The sequence below is a fragment of the Amblyomma americanum genome, chromosome 3, assembly GCF_052857255.1.
Source record: "Amblyomma americanum isolate KBUSLIRL-KWMA chromosome 3, ASM5285725v1, whole genome shotgun sequence".
Classification (NCBI taxonomy): domain Eukaryota; kingdom Metazoa; phylum Arthropoda; class Arachnida; order Ixodida; family Ixodidae; genus Amblyomma; species Amblyomma americanum.
The window spans coordinates 217,822,673-217,840,075 of NC_135499.1; the positions used below are offsets into that span (position 1 = coordinate 217,822,673).

Below are 17,403 nucleotides of genomic sequence, written 5' to 3' on the forward strand. Positions count from 1 at the left end.
GTCTGTATGTCAACGGAAACGCGTGTCTTCATGGAATTCACGCTGTGGTCGCGAATCAACAACCCCGCGAGCACCGGCGGGCTGTTTGCTCCTTCAGTTTGAACAAAATTCTCCTGACTCGCTGTGACAAGCCCATTCCCTATTGATAACTAGTGGGTCCCCAGCACTCTGGGCAAGGGGATTTAAGGGCGGCTTTTTTGGCGCGAAAAGGGCGATCGAGGGAGATCGGAGGGCAGATCTGATCAGGGCAGATGGATTCTAGATAGGAGAGGCGAAGGGACTCGCGGAACTCTGAGAGAGACTTCGCTTAGGAAGAGTTTGATGAGCGAGTCAGAGCATCGTGACAGGTGACAGGCAGAGCGGCGCTAGTACCCCTCTGGCCTGGTGTAATTGCTTCGCTTGACCCGTGCAATAAAGTGCATAGTGTCCCGAAGAAGTTGCCCAGTTTGTTCCGCAACGTGTCGCCGGATCGCCAAGACATCAGTAGACATCAAGATCAACACCATCGATATTCGATCACGAACTTGCAAAATTTAACTGGACGTTTCTGGACTCTCTTCGGAATTCCAGCGTTCCCTTACTAGGCTACTTCTTTATGCCAAAAGACATGCTGTTGCAATAAAAAAAGGTCAAAAGTAAGCGCATAAAAAGAGTAAAAGTAGAATGGACAAATCCTGATGACATCAACGCAGAACGAGAAGGAGTGCGCATATGGTCGGCTTTGGAAAGTGGTGCATTGTAGTCGGCATGCCAGCGGCAACTCTCTACCCGAGTTCCTCGGCATTTCTTGGCACTCAGATGAGTACAGCGAATCATTTACCGTCAGTGTGATTGGAGCTGCCGGATAATGCGTTTGTATCTTAGGGAGGTTTAACGTCCCAAAGCGACTCAGGCTATGAGGGACGCCATAGTGACGGGCTCCGGAAATTTCCATCACCTGGGGTTCTTTAACGTGCACTGACATCGCTCAATACACGGCCCTCTAGAATTTCGTCGCCATCTAAATTCGATCGCCGCGGCCGGGATCGAACCCGCGTCTTCGGGTGAGCAGCCGAGTGCCATAACCACTGAGCCACCGTGGTGGCTTTCGTAATGAAAGTACTGCATGCGTTAACAGTTTAACCGGGACACAATCACTCAACCAGTCATGCAATTTCATGATCACGCAATGCTGGGGCGACGGGGCGACGGACTCGTCAAGCCGCCTATTGACGGCTTTTTTCCGTCGTCCTCCATCTGTGTACTGCACATGTTGGAAATAAAGTCTTCTTCTTCTGGTTTCATGATAATGCTGATCCAATGATTATGCTGATGAAATGATCATGATCATGCTGATGAAATGCTGATTTCATGATCATGCTGGTCCTGCCGTGTTTGTTTCTCTTTTGTCCACGTATTTCGCGCCGCTTTCTTTGTGAAGTATGAAACGAAGTACAACTCTTGCATGTCGACCCTTGCACCGACGTCTGCCGCCTCCCGCCTGTGACCGTTAACAGCGTACCCCCCCCCCCCCCCCACTTTCTTTCTCTCACCCTTTAGTGCTGTCACAGAATGGCTCAGCTGGGCACAGTCAGGCCGACCAGTCAAGACAGCTCACCGTAAGTGCTTTCTTTCGTTGTTCACGTCTGCTTGGCACCAGCTCTGCTTGTCACCACATCTGTTCAATTGTCACCACCTCTGCTTGGCGCCATTGGCACCACGGTTTCTCGCAACAGTACAGGGGAGACATGGTGTAAAAGTTGTTCATGTTACGAAATGTGAGAGGCTTTGATGATAAACAATCGCATATGACTGGCCCGTTCGCCCCAGCGCGCTCAGTACGAGCTGCTTGAAAGGCGGCTAGGTGTTTGCTGCTGACCTACTTCCTTGCATCCGTGCCCGGGTTTCTCGAAAAAAACATTACTCATGACGTCTGAACGTGATGGGTATCAAAACAAGCCCGCTCATAAGAAAACCTCGTGGAAATCAGCTTCGCATATTCATCATCATCATCAGCAGCAGCCTGACTACGGCCACTGCACGGCAAAGGGTCAAAGACCTCTCTCGTGTATCTCCAATTAATCCTGTCCTTCGCCAGCTGCGCCCACCATATGACCGCAAACTTCTTGATCTCATCCGCCCACCTAACTTTCTGCCGCCCCCTGCTGCGCTTGTATTCTCTTGGAATCCACTCAGTTATAACCACTTAAGGACCAGAGGTTATATTGCCTTCGCATTACATGCCCTGCTCAAGCCCATTTCTTCCTCTTGATTTCGACTAGGATATCATTAACCCGCGTTTGTTCTCCCACCCACTCTGACACACTCATAAACCATGATATCTGTCCCCGATGTGATAACCAAAGAACGTCACGACGGCTAGCGTTCCGTGGTAAATTGGAGTGGACCTTGAAAGATCTCCGCAAAAGTAGCGTATTGAGAGTCCGGATAACTTTACGCGACGTCACTCGCGTACCGGTTCATACGACACCCGTGAAAGCCACTTATCACCACTTGTGGACGAATCTCGTCACTTTCAGGTTTTAGCGTAAGCGCGTTTTAGTGCACTAGCACTAGGGCTTGCACTCCGCCGAAAAGCCGTTGTCTGTTTGTCTGTACGGTCCCTCCGCAACCTGGAAGAGCTGGGCGCCAACCGCCTGGGTGGAATGTGGGCCACCTAGGTCACGTGACGTCATTACAAACTGCCCATCGGACTGAGCAAACTGCCCAACGCGGTGGGCGGCAGTTCAATTAATGGTTAGTTGTTAGCGGTTCCCCATGAAGAGCAAAGTCTCACAAGCCTCACCGATGGCAGCACCTGCCATCGCAGGGCAGTGGCGCGTCGCTTAGCCGCTGCACGAGGACTCCCAGAGATCTATGAATGTACGAATGTGGAGAATAACCAATTCTACTGCAGCACACGACTAAAATATGCAATATCTCGCAAACTTACATCATATAATATATGATAAACCAATTCAAATCAAGCAAAACTATAGAAAGTCAAGTTACACCACGCAAAACCAGGACTAATCACGCTAGCACACGATAATTTGTGACTAAAGCTCCAAGCTAAAAAGCCCGTGATTTTTTTCGTCTCACGGAGAACCACACAATAAAAAACACAAATGTAGCCTCCTCCTTTTCTTTTCTTTCAGTGGAAGATTTCCCAACGCCACTCATGTATAGTTCCGTTTCAGACGAAAGCATTTGTGGTACCGATCGGGCCGTTACTATCAAATTACGAACAATATGCTTTTGTCAAGCCGATACGCTGACTCTGCCAACGCTGACTCTTCCAACGAGATTGCGTGGCCGCTTTAATTTGGGAAAAATAAATGCCCGTGGAGTTTAAAAAATACCGCATGACAGCGCGCTCTGGGCGCCCGAATGCGCCGCGGTAATAGCGCTCTCATCCGTGCTTTGTAAAAAACATCGCTCGCTTCGCGCCTTTCGTGCTGCCCACGACAGGGCTTCGCGTTGTGCTTGGTTCCAAGATAAGCGCCAGTGGGTTCGGGCGGCAGTTGAAAGAAAGCCGGCTCCCGTTTCTGCGGTGACAATTGCGCGTTTGCGCTAGCAAAATGCACAATGCGTCGCCAGCCGCCGCCGGTAACGCCAGAGCCGAGCAAAGATAGAAGCCCTTTCTCGTAAGCGAAGGCACGGCGCTGAAGGTTTTTTTTTTTTTTCAAATCACGGATGAGAGCGCTGTAATCGTGGTGCATTCGGGCGCATGGAGCACGCTGTCACGTGGTATATTTTAAACTCCGTGGGTTTTCGTTTTTCCAGAATGAAAACGGCCACGTTAAGGCTATTTCGTTGAAAGTGCCTGGGTTGGGCAATATTTGTGGAGCTCCACAACTTTCCTATTGACGCCTAAACGTTTCAAGCTATATTTAAAAAGTTAATTTATCTCGACTAATTATTAAAGTAAAATGATCAAAAAATGGTACTGAAACTTTAGACAAACCGCAACTGCATCCACGTGATTTCAGTTCCGAAGAACGCTTAGGTGGAAATCACTGGTGCCGACAGCATGTTGTACTACCTCCAGCACCTCGGCGGCTGCAAGTACCTGGGGCGCGATTACGGATCAGTCTCAATCGAAATTGTCTCAAAAAGTATATCATTTGCCTCTCTCCTATTGGTCGGCGGCCATTTTGATTTTTTTCGTCACTGACTGACGTCGTAAATGGCGCAGAAGTGGTGACGTTGGCCATCTAATTATGCGGGCAGATTGAGACGATTTTTTGAGACTGGAAAAAGTAGTATCAACACGTTTGAGACAGAAAATGGCGGCTGTTTACATCGTCGTATACGCGGGTGACCGCGCGAGCAACGGTGTCGGAGGGTGCATGAAGACGACTTTGACGCGCGGGAGAGTTATTTCGAGGAGACTGCGCAGTGTCTGTGCGACGAACTCGCCGTTGAACAGCTGGGAAGTGCGCGGGTGAGTGCGCTGTCAGTGGTACGCGCTGCGCTTCTTCGCCTCCGGTGGGTTTCAAGGCGCCGTTGGAAATGAAGAAAACGTCGGCGCAGCCCAACCGACTGTGAACAAGCCTTTGCGGCGGGCAGCGGAGACCAATGTCAACGTTGGGTAACAGAAGGGGGGTGTTCGCTTTCCGAGGAGACCCGAGGAGAAGGCGGCGGCGAAGGAGGGCGTCCTTTGCCTAAACGTTCGCCGCGGCAGCATCTCCGGCGTCGTCGGGTGTGTCGATTGGGCACTCATCACTATCAAGGAGTCTGGGGGCAGTGCTGCGAACGAGCCGCAAGCGGTTCTACGCTGCGGACGTAATAGTGAGTATACCTCGGCTACTGTTTTTGACCGCATGAGTTCAAGTGCTACAAGTGCATGAGCTACAAGTGCGGGCCTCGGCAGCGAGAGTGAGTGCGGGCTGTGCTTGTTTTTTCTCAGATCTGTGGCGCGAACATGTGCATCCTGGCCGTGGACTCGCGCTGACCCGGATCCTTCCGCGACGCGTTTGTCTGGCGGCATTCCGAGGCGGAGGAAGGCCTGCTGGACGACGGTGATTTTTTTTTCTGGGTAAGCAGTAAAATAGCCGTGTCACCCGTCGGGCGAACTCAGTCACATCTATTGAGCTCCAGCACTATGCATTTGGCCGGATCTGCTAAAGCTACAAGAATCAGTCTGGACAGTTACACAAATGCAGACACTTTACAGTATGATACAGTGTATTGCCACCCTTTCCTTTTGTTAAATATAATTGCAGCAGAAACACAGGACACATATTACATTGTTGAAATGCATAGCCTTTCCTGTTGAAGAAACCAAAGCAAAATGCACCTGACAGCGCTTGTGTTTTGTAGGCAATCATAGCGCATCATTTATATGAATATGGTGGTAAAAGACTGACCTTACAGTAGTGCTCACTTATACATCTAAATCCTGCATGTATGTATGCTCTTGAATGTCATATTCAGCAAAGCCTGGATGTGGGCTACTTGGCGTGAGTCTTCTACTGTATAGCAGAGTGTCCTGTAATGCTGTTGAGATCACTGAGAAAGGACATGCTTAGCCGCATCATTTTTTGTTATGCAGGAGACTATGTCTACCCACTGGAGCCATGGCTGCCTGCACCAGTTGCATGACATTACAGACCTGACTCAGCAGAAGGCCTGTACAACACGCCACATGCTTTCACACAATTTGTGGCTGAGCGCTGTATTGGTGTGCCAAAGAGCTGCTTCCGTTGCTTTCAAGGGCACCGGATGCACCAGTGCCAGTGGAAGTGGACAGTGCGCATCATCACCGCACGTGCTGCACTTCACAGCCTCTGTTTGGATGTGCCCATATCAGCCGAGGGTGCAGGCGACACTGCCTCTGACCCAGATAACAACGGGCCACCTCTAAATGGTGGCTGCCTCGTACAGACGGGATCCCTCCTCACCTGCCTCCTGAGAAGAGCATGCGGTGCTGTACTTTTGGCCTCTCTAGGACGACCCGTCTCCAGAGGAAGGCGTACCGAGGGATGGTGCAGCGGCAGTTGCGATGGAAAATCTAGCGTCCAGAGACGACTCACCATGCTGGCATAGAGAGTCATATCAGGCACTCTTCCCCTGTTGCCACTGTCATTTCCTTGTGTCATTGCACAACACACATCTGCAAGTGTGTGAGCAATTGTGTGATGTGGTTGTGCCCTTGGCCAACCTGTGTGCAGCGAGAAGCCAGCAGTGACAAAAAGTGCCCCCCACCGGCTGCCACTTCATTTTCAGTGTGTTTGCTAGTATATCTTCCAGTCCCTCAGCAGCGTGTTGCACAGTCTCTTCCTGAAGACGGAAAAGGTGTTGAAGCAGCTCGCCCAATTTCTGAAAAGCATCATTTTGAACTCTCTTTTGTCAATGCTTATGTCAGCCCACCTGCCCCTTCTCTGCTGTCTCCTTCCAGCTTGGTGGAGTGCCTGTGGTCATTACCTGTGTGACGAACATGCATGAACCAAACGTGTAGTGCTGGAATAAGGCATGAAATATTTGTGATGCTTGTTGGAATCAAAAAGCTGTTTTTTATTGCATCATACATTCAGTAAGCGCGTTTATTTTTTTAGGCACAGCATTTGACACGAGTGTTTCTATTGCAGAAAAGGCAGTGTACATACAAGCATAGTTTACCTTGATGTACAATTACCGTATGGCATTTCTGAGTGCAGTTAAGAAAAAAAATCTGAAAAATTGAGTTCAAAGTGCATGTTTTCTTTCATACAGAGGCTACCTGTACAATAAATATGGCATAGTACAGTGTACATGATGCATTTTCCAGACTACAAAACATTTTGGCACATATAAGTAGTGTAAATACCAAAGGTAAGCTTTTAGCGTAATGGTGTGTGGCTAGGGGTTTCGCTCTGTGCTAAATGCTGTACCTACTGCAAGGAAACCGCTGTACAACAATGCATAATAAAGATTGTAAGGTGCAGTGGCTCCAATGACTGCTGAATGACTAGAACATCTTCACTGATAGACAAAGATGTGTAAACATCACAGACACATCATCAAGGAGATGGTGTGTGATTGGAGGTTAGTTTACAATCACAAATCATGCAACACCGTTACTGGAAATGCTCTACAGCTCTAAGAATATACATGCAGCTCCATTGTGGGAAATTTTGAGCACTCGGTTATTGCCCCATAACTGACACCTAGCTTGGTTTGCGTAACACAGGGCTATGAAGTCTTGTCCATGATGACACGAGACGGTGACAATGCCGAATGGCCGGACAAGCTCCTTGTGCTATCATATAATATGTGTGATAAGTGCAACTGCTGTCAAGCTACTTTTCGCCTAGGTATTTAATGTCCTAGTCATTTTCAACTGGCTGTTCCCTTTCAAACTGGAGTGGCCTGTATACAGGGTGTCTCAGATATGATGGACCATAATTAAAAAAACAAAAACAAGTGGTCTTCCGACCTGAAAGGAAGTGCATGTTAGAAGCTATGCAAAGTATTTAAAGCCCTTCAAACACTGCCCTCACCAAACCCAGTTATACCAACATCACTCCACCTGCTGAGCAAAATACAATATTACACATCACTGCCCTGTCCTACCAACCTCACTGCCCTGGATCATATGCAATTCAAGCGCTGTGTACCAGCAAACATGAACAAACTTGCTCAACTTTCTGCCCAGTTGCAATTAGCCTCTATACAAGCAAACTACTTCTTTCCAGGTTGACCCTGCATCTACTACATGATCAGTAAATAACGTTAATGGAACAAGCTCGTTCTCTCCTCGGTGACAATAGCAAAGTTATCGTCAAGTGCTTCCTTTCTCTCTAAACAAAGTGGAGCATAAACATCACAATTTCTGCATCTTGCACAGGAAAAAAAAGAAACTACGGCAACAACTGAACATAAACCGAAAGGAGCTACAAAAATACAAACGGAACATCAAGTGCTTAGCCCGATGTGGGCGGCAACACTTGGTTACGAGGCAGAAGAGTGCTGCCGCAGAGGCAGGCCGTGTCGGCTCTCATTTCCCGCACCGAGATTGCAAGCTATCAGCAGCTGCACCTGTGTCGGCAGTTGCTTCTATGTGATGATTCATGGTTTTCTGGTATTTTCTAAAGAAAATAAACAGAACCACACGTCACTCGGCGATCGATAGGCGCCGACCGAGAACACAGACTAAAGTTGTCTTCGTCGATTTTCGAGCCGAGCGCTGCTTGTAAGTTGATCTCGGCAGGCCCGTAGCATTCACTGCCTTCAATCAGATTTTTCTGCGCACTTAAGACATCCGCAAAGTACCTTGATTTTAGACGACACGCGAAAAAACAGGAACTAGCCATGGAATCAGCTGTTTGCTTGCAAGCCGCCATGTTCACGTTATGCCACTGCCAGCGCGCCCTCATGGCAAGAGAAGTTAACCTGCAGCAAATTTAATTAAAAAACTGAGAATGCTTCTAATTTTCCCTCATGTTGTTGAGATTGCAACACAGTTTACTACCAAAATAAAACATTGCTTGTTTTCTTCATTGCGTTTTTGTTCATTTTCAGACTAACATGTTCACGCTATACCGCTGACAGCACACCTTCGCGGCAAAAAACGTGACTGAACAGCAAACTTAATTGCAAAAATGAAAACACTGGTTCTTTTGCTTGGTGCTGTTGGGTTTGAAATACAGTTACTTAGCAAAATAAAACATTACTCGTTTTTATTCATTGCGTTTTTACTGCAAAACATTAGTCTACGGTCCCTTGTCGTGCGATTAGTGGTTTCGGGGCGGAGCCCACCGCCTCCTTGCTCCTCATTGGCCGATTCGGCGGTCGGCATTTCTCGGTGTCGTCATTTTGACGTCACTGTCTCAATATTGAGACAGTTTTTTGAGACTGATCCGTAATCGCGCCCCTGGTGTGCGTGCGATCCCAGGTAGTACAAGCCACTAGGTTATCAACGTCCGGGGCCGCGAACCTCGGAAGCCAACGTATTCCCGTCGGTCCAGTGGGCCCGCCGGTTGTGTGTGTCACCACTTACCGACTGCCCCTAATCGTGCCGGACGACGTCCTTGTCGCGGCGTTGACCCCCCTCAGGCAAGTTGAGTGGCATCCAGCATGCGGCCTTCACAGACAACCCGCGAGAGATCACCAGCAAGCGGGTGGTGCGGCTCGAGATGCGGAACCCGGTGCCTGCCCAACTTTATGTCCATCCAGGGCCACAAGGTCATGTTAGAGCACCGGGGGATGCAACGAGTCTGCGCTCGATGCAACCAGGCGGGCCACATGGCAGCGGGATGCAAGACCCCGACGTGCGAACGGTTTGCACTCTGCGGCCATGTCACCGAGGGCTGCACTGCGGCGGCCTGTCAGAGGTGCGGCGGGAAGCATGCCACTGCGGACTGCACGCAGCGGCGGCGGCCCATGCGCAGCAGGTGGCAAACAGTGAGCCGGAGCACGACGCGGGGACCCACGGGAGCACGCACAGGGAGAGGCTTGCAGCGGCCAACGAGCCGGGCGCCGCTCCTCTCGTGGCGACGGAGGTTCGTGAGGGCCCCGAGGCGCGCAGGGATTGATCTGGAGTCGCGGCTCACGTCACGGCAATCGGCGAGCTAGCGGCGGCAAAGGAAGCCGAACAGCAGCGGCCACTCAAAAGAACCGCTTAAGTTACCTGCACCACCGCAGGCTGAGCTATCGCGAGAGTCGTCCGATAAGATTCGAAGCTCGCTTCGGACACAGCCGGTGCAAGCCGGGCCCAGCCGGTGCCAGCGCCCGGCGCATTGGCGCTTACTGGGTAAGCGCAGGAAAACAACGGGAAAGCGAACGTCGAGACGTTCGCGAGAGGCATTTCTTAAAATGAGAACAAATATGCAAACGAAAGCAAGGGGCATTCTGTGGCTTCTGTAGGGCACGAGGAAAGGAAAGGCGCAGTAAATTCGCACTCTGGTTGGACGTCTGTACCACGCGGTAGAGAAGGAATGAAAGGGGAGAGGGTGAAAGAAAATAGAAGGAGGAATAGGGGGCGTGGTGGAGTGCTCCGGATGAACTTCGACCGCCTGAACGTCTTTAAAGGGAGGCTGAGCAAAAGGTGAACGATGATTCAAAATGGAAGAGTTTTGAGTAGGCAAACCGAGGAGACGTGCGAGAGCATGTATTGCTTTGTTCATGGTATTGCATTGCTGGGTCGTCGGCACGTCTGGCGACGATATTAGACTCAGGTTAAGCCCTGATCGAGGTTAAGCTGATCTGATCTGTCCGCGCCGACGAAGACGACACTGTGCCATGCACAGCGCGATAGTGTGTTGCAGTTTAATAGATGTCGTCAGATACGGCGATAGCACAGTGATCTCGTGCAGTGGCATGCGAAACTGATCTATTCTCGCCGCCGCGGCTTCGAAGTCTAGTCGCGGAAATATTTATTTATTTTTATTTATTTATTTCACACAAAAGAAACAACGTGGCGTCGCTGTTGCTATAGGCAACGGCTCAAGACCGTAAGATCCGTTGACGACAAGATTCATAGCCTGGGTTGGTGAACGCCCTTACAAATTTTTAGACTGTCAATAGACTTATGTCTATAAAGTCTAATGGCTGGCTATAGAAAAATTCTAGAGAACAGTCTATAGGCCATACAAATGCTATAGGCAGTCTATAGACAACCTATAGATTTATGGCCATACACTTTTAGTAGACTTTTGTCTATAGACTATTAATAGACAAAAAGAAATATCTACAGGAAGGCAACAGAGTCTATAAGAGGTCTTTATACTCTCCACGGACCATTTTTATTTGAGCGTATGAGTGCATTTGCACTAATAATCAACGTTGGCCTGTATCGGTATAGATTACCGCATTGTAAGGACAAAGACGTTACTTTAACTGAAATCGGAGCTTTTATAACATAAGCTGGAAAATTTTAACATAAATGAAATATAGGTATTGCTTTCCTCAGGCGTCTTTGCTACCAAACTGCAGCGCGTCATCAATTTCTTTCTCGGGTCTTTGAGGCTAAGATAACACCGCCATTCATTGCCAAACCGTGATCACGGAGTGCTTTTCGGTATACTGTCGTCACAATTTTTAATACAGTGGCACGAATATTTTTCAAACTAATTTTCTCGGCAACTAATCCGTCTTTTGCTGTCGTACAAACGTTAGCATAGCCAGAAAGAGCAGCAGAATTAATATTTACTAAGGAGAAAAGTTGGCTGGAGTAGTCCTCACACTTAACATCGCACAAAACCCGAGCTTACTTTGCATTTCGCCTCCATCGAACCGCGGCCGCGTTAGGGGAAGTTCCATGAATAGTTCTTAAGAACGTAGCCCTAAACGGCCGTGTGCAGTTATGATACAAAATGAATGAATGCGCGACAGCAGGCTTGAGCTTTTGGTAGCACCGCAGCACCAAAAAAGAAAGAAAAAAAAACAAGAAAAGCTCCCCGACTTTTCTGTTTTCTCCAAAGCCCAGATGGGATAGCGATATGCGTATGACTCCCCACTCATCGGCAAGTGCGTGCGTGCGTGCGCGTATGAGAGAGAGAGAGAGAAAGAAAAAGAGGAAGGAGTTTTTTTTAAGCGAAATTTATTGCCCCTGGGCATCAATGATGGGCGAAGGTGTGATGAATGATGTAGTAGACATTAAATGAATGTAAAAAGGTTAGCTGATTTGATGAAGTCCTGTAGAGAACGATGGTACGGTCCCTGCGTCCAGGCAATGTATGAAGCAGGGTTGCTTGGTGAAAGACCTGCTACCATCAGGTGCCGGACCCTTGTAGGCTTGAGAGCTGGGCAGTCCCACAGTAAGTGATGTATATCGGCTTTAGTGTCCTCGTGTTTACATATCGGGCACCCTGGCCGAGGATACAAATCTCGGTACTGAGGCCACTTCCGAGTGACGGCTGATGTGAGGGCAACCCCGACCCAGATCCTCCTAAGCGCAACCTCCTCTGCACGGGTAAGACCGCCGGAGAGGGTTACCGCACACGGAGGGATGAGAGCACGTGTGCGGCGCCGGAGGAGTTCCTTTCTTGATGAAAGGAGGGTAAAATTGTCCAAATGAAGGAGCCGAGACGGTGATGAGTTTGTATTCGCAAGGCGGGTCGCTAAATCTGCCTGGGTTTGATAGGTCAGCAGATCCCGTGGGACCCACTCAATACTAAATGGCTGCGGGATGCGTACCGCGAGTCGATGGATGTCCTGACATATCATTGGACAGTGGCTAACACGTCGTAGTAACCGGACAACTTGAAGGGCGTCAGTGCGGATGACAACGCGGGCCGCAGGGAGCATAGTTATGTCGTCCACGGAGCAGAGTGCATCTTGAACTGCAACGAGCACAGCACAAAAGGACGAAGGGGGTTCCGTAAGCTGAAACCAAGAGGTTTGATTCTGGGCAGGTCTGCACGGGCAGTAGATAGCTGTTGTTGCTTTGCAGTCTTGTATGCTTGCGTCCACGTTGACAACAATGGATCCATCAGGCAGGCAAGCATCTTGTTCCTCAAATTTCTGGCGAAGCAACGATGCCGAATTAGCAGATGCTGGCCGGCGATTATCTGTTGGCTTGTCGCTGAGCTGTACAAACTTCCATGGGGGAAGAACTGGCGTTGGCGGCTGAAGAATGGAGTGTGGCGTTGCATAAGTTCCCAGTGCATGCGTGAAGTGCGATAGACTGGCCTTAAGGCTGCGCGCTTCACGGCGCTGCTGCACCAGCTCATCAATGGTATTGAGCTGCGCATTCCCTTGTAAAGCTATGGCTGGCGTGATGCGTGGAAGGCACGTAATGGTCCTCATAGCCTCTCGGTTCAGGGCCTCAAGGCGAACCCATTCGGCTCTTGTAAGATGTTGAAACTGGGCTTGATAAACAGTGCGTGGCTGCAGAACTGCCCTCACCAATTGCCGTGCAACGAACGAGCCTGCGCCACCAGTTTTAGGAGCAATTCTTCTAATCAAACCCAAAGTCTGAATAGCTTGTCTTTTTGCCTGAGAAAACCATGTAGTCGCTGATCCTGATTGGTGAATCATTAAGCCAAGGATTTTTACACTCGGACTTTCCTGTAGCGGGGTGCCTGATAGACAAAGACGGATTAGACTTGCAGCAAGTTTAAGGTGTCCCCAGCGGTTGGCGACTGGCGTGTATGTTGTTTTATGCACGGATAGCTGAAGTCCGGTGGATGATGCGTAATTGCAGGTAACATCCAAGGTAGATTGAAGGGCAGCCTCCTGAGTACGGAGATCTTGGTGAGTACTCCACACCGTGATGTCGTCAGCGTACTGAAGAAATTTTGTGTCACGGATGTCATGAAAGCGCCAAGCCAGCGGAATGAAAGCAATATTAAATAACGTCAGTTACAATACTGATCCCTGGGGCACGCCGCAGAGAGGAACAAATGATCCGACCGCTTCGCCGCTGAGGCGTATTGCAAATCTTCTGCCTTCCAAAAATGATGCGAGAAAACTACGCACTCTCAGAGGGAGATGAAGCATGTCAATGGCGTTCAGAATGGCTGCATGACTGTTGTTGTCATATGCCTTTTCAACGTTCATTGCTAAAACAGTACGCACATTGCGGCGGCGGTTAGATGACATAACTGCAGATGCGAAAACAGCCAACCCGTCCTCTGTACTAATATATGGACGAAAGCCGATTTGTGCTGGGTGATAAAAACCGTGCTGCTCTAGCCACCATGACAATCGTGTGGTTAGCATTTTCTCCGCCAGCTTGCACAGCGTAGGAGTTAAGGAGATAGGTCGCAAGTTGGCAAGGTCTGTCGGAGGCTTTCCTGGTTTCGGGATAGGAATCACGACAGCGGATTTCCAGCTCTCGGGCACTACGCCATCCAACCATGCTTTGTTTATGGTGTCTAGTAGTTGAGGGAGTGTAGCGCTACTCAGGTTCTTGTACACCTCGTACTGAATATTGTCCGGGCCGGGCGCTGTTTTCCGTTTCGCATCATCTATTGCAGCCAGCAACTCAGGCATAGAGAATGGACACGCAATTCCATCTACGTCGACATCAGACGGCATTTGATATACATGCGCCGGGATGCCTGCCATTTTTGTACTAGCGGCTGAAGAAGGCACAGCATCGTATTTCGGGAAAAACTTTCGCGCTGCTTTGGCGAAATCATCTGGCGACAAGTTAGCCGCGAAGCATGCGGTTGCTGCTGCGTCAGTCGAACGGCGACCGCGTTCCATTGTACGGAATGTTCGCCAGAGAGAGGCATTCGAGGATTTTGCAGAAAATTGTTCGCACCACGCATTCCACTGCCGTCAAGAGAGGTCGCGTTCATATTTGCGTGCCTTAGCTGTAAGATAGTGCAATCGCGTACGTGCCTGCGACGACGAAGGGTCTCGCGTAGCAGCCAGCTCGGCTTGACGCCGTGCCGCCCACAAGTTAAGAAGGCCGAGGTCTGGTGACGGTCGACCAACATCAGTCCAAGTGGTAACTGTAGCACTGTTGAGCGCTGTTTGTATGCGCTCAACAAGGATTGGCGAAGAGTCCGAGGAGGGATTGCCCATACAGGAGCGAAAACTGTCCCAGTTGATCACAGAACATTTGTAGCGTAAAGGTCGTAAATGTTAGGTGTGAAGGCCGATGATGATAGGGTGATGATCACTTCCCCAGCAGTCTGGCTCCATGTGCCAGGAGGAAGCACCCGGACCCGACCTCTACGTCAAGTCTGGAGCATAGGAAGCACTGCGAGTTTGACGCACTGGCCGTGCTGCTGTCCCAGGATGGTTGAGCAGCACAAATTGGGCATCCGTGAAGGCGTCCAGCACACGCCTGCCACGAGGGCCCGAAGTGGGGTACCCCCAATCCTGGTGAGGGCCGTTAAAGTCGCCTCCGACTAAAATCGGACACCCGGGATACTGCCGACGGACACTTGTTAACCAGCCAAGATTAATACGGGAGGTAGCACCACCGGCTGGTCTAACGTAGAATGAAACGACCACAACAGTTCCCTTCTTAAATTTCGCAGCCACTGCCACTACCTCTTGATACAACGTGCACCAGTTTTCGAGAGCAAGGCGTACATGCGGAAAACGTGAGTCCACATACACCGCCGCCTTTCCTGAGGGAGCAGCAGTTTGTACACGACGGCCTATTATTGAAGGAGACATGTAGGCACTGACGCCTGGAATCGATGGCAAGGCGTTTGTTTCTTGTAGCAACATGGCCCATACCTGGAGCTTGTGATTTTGTAGCCGGGTCTTGAGCTCTCCCACCTTCGTGGAAATGCCTCTGCAGTTCCACTGCAGCACACCAGCACGACTGGAACTTGCCATTTCTAGTTACTAGCCGAAGCGCTGTAGAATCACGGACGTCAGGTTGGACAACTGGTTGACCACAAACCGGAGCAAAGAAGTCGCAGAGTTGTCCAGTGGCATTGTGGTAATCTGGGAAGAGGCGGCAGGAAATGACATTGGTGGGCGGCAGGAAGGCGATGTTGCTGCGCTATTGACAGATGTGGCGGATGATTCCGCTGCCCGTATACGTCAAGCTAGCAGTTCACGGTGTTGCCAGAGCTTGGTGACCTCCGCTAAAAGACGCGCGATTTGTTCGTCTACTGCGGCCATATCGTCCTGCGGTAGTTCCGGCACACTGCGCTGCTTTATTGGCTGTTTTCGGAGGCGTTCTTTTCGCACAGTATCGTTAGGAGGCTGCCGAGCTGAAGGATCATGCGAGGTGTGCTCAGGAAGCTCCGGCCACTCGTCGTCATCCCACTAGAGAGCTGCGAACCGATTGCATGTCTGCAATGAAGTTATACTGTCATGTATTGGCCAATGCTTAGTCATTCGACGACAAGCCTTTTGTGTTGCATTTTGCGTTGTCGGACAGCTTGGAGATGTTAGCTCGTGGCCGTCGGATTTACAAAGGCCGCATCGATAAGCCACTTTCCCTTCCGATGTACTTTCACCGGCAGCAGTGAAGGGGCAGGATTTGCGCATATGCCCAGTACGGAAGCAGTTATAGCCGTATACCGCTCTCGGTTTATATGACCGAGGCCTTAAAATACAGCCATAATAGTACAGACGGGCTGGTATTGTCTGAGGGCCTTGCAAGGTGACTATGCAAGAGCGCCCCTTTCCCATGCGTCGGGCCTTGATGACACGATGCGTGAGAGAGTACAGCTCACACTGGAGGGCAGTTTGATCCTCAGTGATATCCACGTTGTAGACGACGCAGCGCTGCAAGTCGGAGCCTTCAACTAAATACACTTGTACTGCCACTGAGATTTCGCTTGTTAGTGAAATACTGGTGAGCGTTTGCAGCCGTTCTATGGCTGTCAGAGTCGGAAGCCACACTGCACTGGTGTTGGACTTTGCCCTGGCTGTGAACCCCCGAGAACCTTTGGCTCCGAGGCACGCGTCCAAGTTAGCTTGTAAAATCTTGTTTGGTATATCCGTGAGGCTTTTGTTGGCCAGTAATTTTATGGTCACTTTGTAAGAAGACGATCCGGGTGTAGGCTCCACCGAGTTCTCGATCGTAAGACAAGTGCGCTTACCTTGGGAGCCATCACTTGCCGAATATGTAATCGGTTGGCTGTCGTTTGAGGGACGCTTTTGAGTTGCACGAGGGCCCTTTTGCACTGGTAGAGGTGCCGATAAGTCCATTGGAATGCCCGGTTCATCATGCCGTGCGGTTTGAGGCCTATCTGGTGGTGTAGAGATGATGGCCATGTGCCCTGGTGGCAGATCACTCACGAGCAGTTCGGGATTTCGGGAAGGCAGGAGGGGTGCATCTGCCGATGAACCGGGAGCACAAAGCTGGACCTGGCGCCGCGTATCAGGTGTCGACTGCGTGGCAGGTGCTGCCACGAGAGACGCCGGCAGAGCCACCTCCGCCAGCGCGGCAGCGGAGGCACTAAGCCTAGCGTCGGTGCCCACCTCAGCTGCACTCATGCATGGTTTCCAGGAGGCCTCAGACGGTGGGAGGACGTCCGGAGCTTCTTCAGAAGGCGAGGATGCAGTTCTCTTCAAATAGGGCACGTATTTACGTGGATGGTGAGGTCGTTGTTGTTGTTGTTTTTGTCCACATACTATGGCACATGCCCACATAGGGGGATTGGCCAAGAATGGGGGGGGGGGGGGCACAGAGAGTTTTTGAGGTAAATAATTCCTGGACGAAATTAAAATGAATGGTAAGGACGGAAGAAGTAAACAAAAAGGAACAACGAAATGAAACGGGAAATGCAGAATGCACGCAGGAGTCGAGACTGATGTTTATAGCCGAGTAGTTAAATGATAATGATAATTGTAAGAATAAAAATAATTTTGAAAAAATTACAAAAATTAACAAGGTAGCCGTCTTGATTCCATTAAAAATTTTGCACGGCAGTAAAAACAGACTTGTGGCTGTACCCAAGTAAGGTGGCTCCAAACGACAATGGCGAGGTTTTTCTGAAGAGCGATGTGCAGCCACTTTAGCAGGGACACACTTCTTCTCTCCGGAAGTAGTTGTTGTGTGTACTTGTGTGTGTG

At 50.0% G+C, this 17,403-nt stretch overlaps 1 protein-coding gene and 1 long non-coding RNA gene across 3 annotated transcripts in view; one reads left to right on the forward strand and one right to left on the reverse strand.

Moving 5' to 3' along the window:
- LOC144126081 (arylsulfatase B-like) overlaps nucleotides 1–9,713 on the reverse strand; it is a 65,038-nt gene extending 55,325 nt beyond the window's left edge. For both annotated transcript variants that reach the window (XM_077659998.1, XM_077659996.1), the window contains exon 1: nucleotides 8,963–9,713. The gene's annotated coding sequence lies outside the window, so the exon portion shown is untranslated. The remainder of the gene's footprint in view (nucleotides 1–8,962) is intronic.
- On the forward strand, nucleotides 4,065–8,297 carry LOC144126080 (uncharacterized). Its single transcript, XR_013313448.1, has 3 exons — nucleotides 4,065–4,773; nucleotides 4,892–5,020; nucleotides 5,537–8,297. It is a non-coding gene; the product is annotated as an uncharacterized LOC144126080 (long non-coding RNA).
- Nucleotides 9,714–17,403: the final 7,690 nt, after the last annotated feature.